This window comes from Microcaecilia unicolor, chromosome 1, assembly GCF_901765095.1.
Source record: "Microcaecilia unicolor chromosome 1, aMicUni1.1, whole genome shotgun sequence".
In the NCBI taxonomy this organism is placed as follows: domain Eukaryota; kingdom Metazoa; phylum Chordata; class Amphibia; order Gymnophiona; family Siphonopidae; genus Microcaecilia; species Microcaecilia unicolor.
The window spans coordinates 128,065,004-128,073,364 of NC_044031.1; the positions used below are offsets into that span (position 1 = coordinate 128,065,004).

Sequence of the window (8,361 nt, forward strand, 5' to 3'; positions counted from 1 at the left end):
GATTGGGAGAAGGTGCTGTGGTCAGATGAGACAAAAATTGAGCTCTTTGGCATGAACTCAACTCGCCGTGTTTGGAGGAAGAGAAATGCTGCCTATGACCCAAAGAACACCGTCCCCACTGTCAAGCATGGAGGTGGAAATGTTATGTTTTGGGGGTGTTTCTCTGCTAAGGGCACAGGACTACTTCACCGCATCAATGGGAGAATGGATGGGGCCATGTACCGTACAATTCTGAGTGACAACCTCCTTCCCTCCGCCAGGGCCTTAAAAATGGGTCGTGGCTGGGTCTTCCAGCACGACAATGACCCAAAACATACAGCCAAGGCAACAAAGGAGTGGCTCAGGAAGAAGCACATTAGGGTCATGGAGTGGCCTAGCCAGTCACCAGACCTTAATCCCATTGAAAACTTATGGAGGGAGCTGAAGCTGCGAGTTGCCAAGCGACAGCCCAGAACTCTTAATGATTTAGAGATGATCTGCAAAGAGGAGTGGACCAAAATTCCTCCTGACATGTGTGCAAACCTCATCATCAACTACAGAAGACGTCTGACCGCTGTGCTTGCCAACAAGGGTTTTGCCACCAAGTATTAGGTCTTGTTTGCCAGAGGGATTAAATACTTATTTCCCTCTGCAGAATGCAAATAAATTCATATACTTTCCACAATGTGATTTTCCGGATTTAATTTGTGATGTGCTGTCTCTCACTGTTACCAATAACCTACCCTTCAATTATGGGCTGCTCATGTCTTTGTCAGTGGGCAAACTTACAAAATCAGCAAGGGATCAAATACTTATTTCCCCCACTGTATGTAGGTGAGAAAATATCAGATGCAAGTGCGTCTTCCCCCCCCCCATTACTCTTCAGCACTGAGATTTAAAGCAGGTGTTAACTCTTTGCTGCCCATGCTATATAAAGTTCTCATTCCAGCATATCTTGTAGGTTATCTTTGGTCGTTTTTGGAGAAAATGTGACAGTACAGCAGCTCTAGACCTTAGTGGATGAGAAGGGAAAGAAAAATGATAGTATATTGAAAATAGTCCGTGGAAGGGAATTTAAAAACTGTGTTTATATAAAGGACTTTGAAATACTTATAATCAGCACAGCTTCTTTGATAGTTACTTTTTCCGGTGACGGTGTATAGCAATTGGGACTGTTCTCTTTTGCAAGATTTTTGAGTCAGTGACTTTAGAGTTAGGTGTTGTCTTTCTAACTATCTGCCTAGTCCTCCGGTTTTTATTTCCAGACCTGCAGTTGCTGAGGATCATTTTTTCACATAGTCCTAAGGTCTCTATTCATTAGAAATTCATTTAGGGCTTCTTTTACAAAGCTGCATAGCGATTCTTGTGTGGCAAGTGAGAGGAATCTCATTCAATTCCTATGGGCTTCCTCTCGTTTGCCGTGCGGGAATTGCTAGTGCGGCTTTGTAAAAGAAGCCCTTAGAGTTTAAACACTCTACTTGGCTGTTTCAGCAAGAAATTGGCCAGCTCAGAGTCTGTAGTAGATTGCCTTATTACTCACTGGGGCATGTTTACTCAAGTGTGGCAATTTTTTTTACACTTACCATTTCTTAGTCTGCAAAGTCTGTGCAGTAAATGTAGTGGTAGAAGGGGAGATAGTACGTTTACGAAGTTTTGCCTCAATGGCTATCAAGGTCAGAGATGTACAAACCCGTAAGCTGGAGTACTTGGAGAACCATGGAAGGAAAAATAAATTCAGGTTTTTAAATTTCCCCTAAGTCACCACTCATCTCAGCTCTTGATATGCTAAGAAAATATTTTGGTGAAATATCGGGAATACCGACTGAGGGTTATCCACCCATAGTCAGAGCCCAATATATCATGGGAACTTCTAGATCTATTGTACGACCTCAATCTGATTTAAACTTGACTCAATTCCTGGAAACTCTTATATTTCCAAGTTACTCGCTTTAACATCCTCCTTTAATCTCCAACTATGCTCCACCTCCCCCACTCATCAAAATGGTCACTGTCTTGATCTCATCTTCTCCTCCAACTGTTCATCCTCTAGTTTCCTTGTCTCTGATCTTCCCCTCTCTGATCACCATCTTATAACTTTCACACTTAAATCTCCTCCCTCCCAGTCCCGTCCTATCTTATCTAATTTATCCAGGAATCTTCACGATATTGTCCCTTCATCTCTATCCTCCCATGCTTCAAACCTCCTCTCTACTGTGGCACCATCCACGTCTGTCAATGAGGCTGTTTCTTCTTACAACAATACTCTATCCTCTGCCTTAGACACTCTTGCACCTTTGATGACCCGCCCTATAAGGCATACAAAACCCCAACCTTGGCTGACTTCTAATATCCGCTACCTACGTTCCTGTACCCGTTCCGCCGAACGCCTCTGGCGGAAATCTCAGGCGCTTGCTGATTTCTTACACTTTAAGTTCATGCTGACCTCCTTCCAATCTGCTCTTTTACGTGCCAAACAGGATTATTATATCCAACTGACCAACTCTCTTGGCTCTAACCCTCGACTTCTCTTCACCACACTGAACTCTCTCCTCAAGTTGCCCCCTCCCCCAACTTCCCCTTCATTATCTCCTCAGACCCTTGCTGAATTCTTTCACGACAAGGTTCAAAAGATAAACCTTGAATTCTCTACCTCGCCACCTCTCCCTCCACTAGTCTGTTCCCCTCTCTCTCCTTCCCCTCATTCCTTTTCCTCCTTTCCTGAAGTTACTATAGAAGAAACTACACTTCTCCTTTCCTCCTCAAAATGTACCACCTGTTCGTCTGATCCCATTCCCACCCACCTTCTTAATGCCATCTCACCTGCTCTTATTCCTTTTATCTGTCACATTCTCAACCTCTCACTTTCCACTGCAACTGTCCCTACTGCCTTTAAACATGCTGTGGTCACACCTCTCCTTAAGAAGCCTTCACTCGACCCTACTTGTCCCTCTAATTACCGACCCATCTCCCTCCTCCCTTTTCTCTCCAAATTACTTGAGCATGCTGTTCACCACCGCTGCCTTGATTTTCTCTCCTCACATGCTATTCTTGATCCACTACAATCTTGTTTTCGCCCTCTCCACTCAACCGAAACTGCGCTTACTAAAGTCTCCAATGATCTATTACTGGCTAAATCCAGAGGTCTCTATTTCATCCTCATTCTTCTTGATCTTTCCGCTGCTTTTGACACTGTTGATCACAGCATAGTCCTCGATACCCTGTCCTCACTTGGATTCCAGGGCTCTGTCCTTTCCTGGTTCTCTTCCTACCTCTCGCTCCGCACCTTCAGTGTTCACTCTGGTGGATCCTCTTCTACTTCTATCCCTCTGCCTGTCGGCGTACCTCAGGGTTCTGTTCTTGGTCCCCTCCTCTTTTCTATCTACACTTCTTCCCTTGGTTCATTAATCTCATCCCATGGTTTTTCCTACCATCTCTATGCTGATGACTCCCAAATCTACCTTTCTACCCCTGATATCTCACCTTGCATCCAAACCAAAGTTTCAGCGTGCTTGTCTGACATTGCTGTCTGGATGTCTCAACGCCACCTGAAATTAAACATGACCAAAACCGAGCTTCTCATTTTCCCCTCAAACCCACCTCCCCACTCCCCCTGTTTTCTATTTCTGTTGATGGCTCTCTCATTCTCCCTGTCTCTTCAGCTCGAAACCTTGGGGTCATCTTTCTCTCTCCTTCTCTACTCATATCCAGCAGATTGCCAAGACCTGTCGTTTCTTTCTTTATAACATCCGTAAAATCCGCCCCTTTCTTTCCGAGCACTCTACCAAAACCCTCATCCACACCCTTGTCACCTCTCGTTTAGACTACTGCAATCTGCTTCTTGCTGGCCTCCCACTTAGTCACCTCTCCCCTCTCCAATCGGTTCAAAACTCTGCTGCCCGTCTCGTCTTCGGCCAGGGTCGCTTTACTCATACTACCCCTCTCCTCAAGTCGCTTCACTGGCTCCCTATCCGTTTTTGCATCTTGTTTAAACTTCTTCTACTAACCTATAAATGTACTCACTCTGCTGCTCCCCAGTATCTCTCCACACTCGTCCTTCCCTACACCCCTTCCCGTCCACTCCGCTCCATGGATAAATCCTTCTTATCTGTTCCCTTCTCCACTACTGCCAACTCCAGACTTCGCGCCTTCTGTCTTGCTGCACCCTATGCCTGGAATAAACTTCCTGAGCCCCTACGTCTTGCCCCATCCTTGGCCACCTTTAAATCTAGACTGAAAGCCCACCTCTTTAACATTGCTTTTGACTCGTAACCACTTGTAACCACTCGCCTCCACCTACCCTCCTCTCCTCCTTCCTGTACACATTAATTGATTTGCTTACGTTATTTTTTGTCTATTAGATTGTAAGCTCTTTGAGCAGGGACTGTCGTTCTTCTATGTTTGTGCAGTACTGCGTACACCTTGTAGCGCTATAGAAATGCTAAATAGTAGTAGTAGTAGTAGAAAGTTCCTTGGATGTAATAACGGAATGGACAACCCTTCTTGTGACTTTTGCTCTAGTGCCAGACAAAAATAACATTTTTCGAACTTGCTTTCGACATATGAATGCAGACGTTTTGTGAGCAAAAGTACAAATTTTTCCTGACTTAGCAAGGGAAACACAGAAAAGGACAGAATTCTTAGCTTTAAAACCTAGAATTCTTAATTTAGGTGGTATGTTTGTGTTGAAATTCCCTTGCAGGTGTTTAGTAACGTTAAATTCAAATAATTAAGTGGGGTTTTTTGACCCGAAGAAGCTGCTGGAATATGTACAAGCTAAAGAAGGTGTTAGGGATACCTTGGTCTCATCAAGTAATTGAACTCGCTGCATATCGGCTGAGAATCTCAGGCTCTCTACTGCTCTCTTGATAATTCTTTTTTTTTTCTTAGTATTTTTTATTTCCTAGTACTTGGATCTAAATATGTGGACAAAGTGATGATAATTGTTTTTCTTAGTAAATAATTTTTTCCTGTTAATCAAGGTCAGGAATTACCTAAACATTTATATTAATTATATAAATGTAAAATAAAAATGCGTTGATGATAATGTAGTGGGCATGCCTGGCACCTGCCCTGCATTGAACTCATGGGACAGACGTCTACTGAACAAGCCCACATTCTGTGTCCTAGTAGATAGTGTGGGTGCACCTGTTACACCTGCTGAGATATGGAATGTGAGCCCCAGCACTGTTCAGATTTGAAAAAGACACACCTGCATGAAGGTTCACTCCCTGCAATGTCCTTTTGTACAATATTGCCCATGCCCTCCCCCCCACCAGTGATTTTCACCCTGCCTCCGAATAGCACCTGCCGCCACATTCAGATTCTCTCTAATAGATCAGACTCCCCCACTCCCACCTCAGGAGCACCCTGCCCCAACAGGAACCCCCTTAAACAGCATACCCCAACCCTTCCACCAGGAGTTTAGTGGAGCAGGGCAGGAATGGCCACCCTCCACTCCTGCCCTGCTAGCCGCAGGGCTAAATGACCCCTATGGCCCCTGGCGGTAGTTTCATAATAGTACCTCTAGAGGTCTGCCAGCCATATTAGGTCATAGGCACCATTTTGATGACTGATAGCTAATGGGGGTCAGAGAAAACTGTGGTTACTGCACTGATCTTATCCTGGAGGCACCCCCAGCCGGTCAGGTTTTCAGGATTTCCACAATGAATATGCATCTGACAGATTTGTATATAATGGATCTCCAATGCATGCATATTTATCTCGTGCATAAACATTATGGTAATCCTGAAAACTCAAGTGACTGGGTATGCCTCCAGGACCGGGTTGAGAAGCTCTGCTCTAGATTATGCTAATTTCTTATTGCAGCTTAGTAAACGTCCCCCATAAGTTGTTGCAGGAAAGCTTTACTTTTCAACCTTCGGATTTGCCAAGGAGTGTTTTCAGCAGTACTCTTTTAACATGATTTTTCTTCAGAAAATACCAGGGCGAGCAAAAATTATTACTACTACAACTAAATTCTGTTGTTCTGGGTTCCAGTGGAACTATGTTTCCTTTTTTTCTAATTGAGTGAATGCATATGGAGACTGAACAGAGAGTTAGTTCTTTAGATGTGCCTGACTCAGTGTTTGCAGTGGTCAAAAGGAGTCTTGGTGTTTGTTTTAAGGTAGTGATGTATGACTTCTATTGCTGACTCACAATGGCTGGATGAGATTATCTCTGCACTGTGTACAGTGACATGATCATTAGTCATTGTACTCAAAATGAAAATGAAAGCTGACATCATGTCAGACATTAGAAGTAATCATCTTAGCCTAAAAGGAAACAAGATTCTTTGTAGGTTCCGACATGAGAACACTGCAAAGATAATTAATAATCACTTCTAGGCCTCATAGGGTCCATCTTCCCATTTAGCTTTTTGCTTGTCTTTGTGAGTACAGTACCTAGGCAGTGCTGTTTAACCTAGAATCAATGGCCATGCCTCCAACTTGTACATATTCATACGCTGGCTAGGTTAGGAGAGAGGGGGGGTGGTAGGGTTGTGTGGCCCTTTACAAATGACAGCTCGGGGAGAATGTCCAGGCACCTTAACCTGGCAGACTTCCAGGGATATGGGAGATGGGGGGAGTTAACGTCACCTTTTGAGATTTAGCTAATTTTCTTGAGAGGTACATTGTAAAAAAGGTTTTTCACACACACTGTGCCATAGCAATGAGCCACTTTGCATGGATTTACATGTGACAGTTCATTACCCGTTAGCGCCTGATTTCTTTGGGCGCTAAATTTGTGAATTCACCAAATAATGCAGGTTATCAGCAAATAACGTACCAAAATAGAGACACCAGTTTACAGAATTACAGAGTCAACTTCCATTGAATATTCGAACAGTTACAGACGCAAAGCATCCATTTGCGAAGACCTACGGTGGCAGTACAGATTAACAAATTAGCAAATGATGTAGCAGATAGAATAATTTGAAGGTGAAAATGTGCAGGAATCTGTTTGTGAAGATATAAATTATCATTGTATTATGGGTGAAACATCAATACTAAAAGAGAAGGGCAGCTGTATAATATGTTATTAGTATGGCTTTTATTAAGTTTTTAAATGTTTGGGTTTTTTAAATATATTTTATGGCATGTATGTAATATTTGTACACCACTTAGGTATTAGTGGGTTATAAATGAATAAATGTACAGAATTGCCCTGTATATTTAAATGAAGAAAGTATAGAATTTTAAAAATCCAGGTGGCAACTCAGTGGTTGAGACGAGCATTAGTAATGGATCCGAGCAACCTCATCATTTCCACAATGAAATATATTGGTAGTAATAAGATTTCACAGTTCCGATGATATTGATAGTGACCAGATTTTATAAGCATTATAATATTTCACATTCTATGCTTAGATATTCCAAGTCAAATTAAGAATTTGAACAGCTAGTGATTCCACATGAAGTGATCTTTAAGTGTCTCTGTTCAACAAGCTTCAGTTCCATGAGAGATGCAGCATTAGGGGAGGGAAAAAAAAAACCTGTGACAGACCGTGATGAAACACTGCAGCATTTTCTGAAGGGTGAATCTGGATTTTTCACTCAGTCGTCTGCTGTGAGCACCTGAAAAACTCAAATTGCTGAATGTGGATTCTACTACATATGAATCTCCTCATTATAGAATATAAGCACAACCCAGAATCGTCATATCTAACATTTAGGCACTCATAAAGCTGGCATAAGTGCCTAAATGCAGCAGAGGTGCACATTCCCTCAGATTCTGTAAATGGCACGTAAGGGTAGGCATCCAGTTATACATTAAAGTCAGTTACACGTATGACATAATTAGTTAATTAGTGCTCAAGTATCACTTTATTGGAGATAAGTATAAATAATTGGATTAACAAGCACTAATTAGCAATAATTATCAGTTGTGCATGTAATTGACTTATGCCCCTATTCTGTAAACTGAGAGCCTAACTTCTCTCTTTGTGCAACTCCAAAGTGGGCGTGGCCAAGGGCAGGGCATAGGCAATCCCAGGATTTAGTTATGGAGTTATAGATTACTTCCATTTCTGAACCCAACTGACAGTAGTTAGACATGAGCATTTACACCAGCCTCTGGCAGGGGTAAATGCTTATTCCTAAAGCTAGGTGCGAAAATGAATTAAGCTGGTATTCTACATGGAACTACCCTTCTAGAATTCATGCTTAGTGTGCATCATCCCAGCACCCAATTTTGGGCGCCATTTACTGAATTCCATAAGTTATGTGTGTAAGTGGGAGCCCCGCCTATGCTCCACCCCTGTGTAGGCTCTCCTTGCAAGTATGAGCTATGCAGGTGAAGTGGCTATTTGCAGAGTAATGCCTAGGCACCTTGCTAGCATTTATGTGGTATGTGCACAATATGTGCCTATGTAATAATATTCTA

General features: G+C 42.7%; 1 protein-coding gene across 4 annotated transcripts in view; it reads left to right on the forward strand.

Annotated features, from left to right (window-relative positions):
- The window catches only part of CDK14 (cyclin dependent kinase 14), an 857,524-nt gene that overhangs the window by 224,019 nt on the left and 625,144 nt on the right, over positions 1 to 8,361 (forward strand). The gene's annotated exons all lie outside the window — the stretch shown is intronic.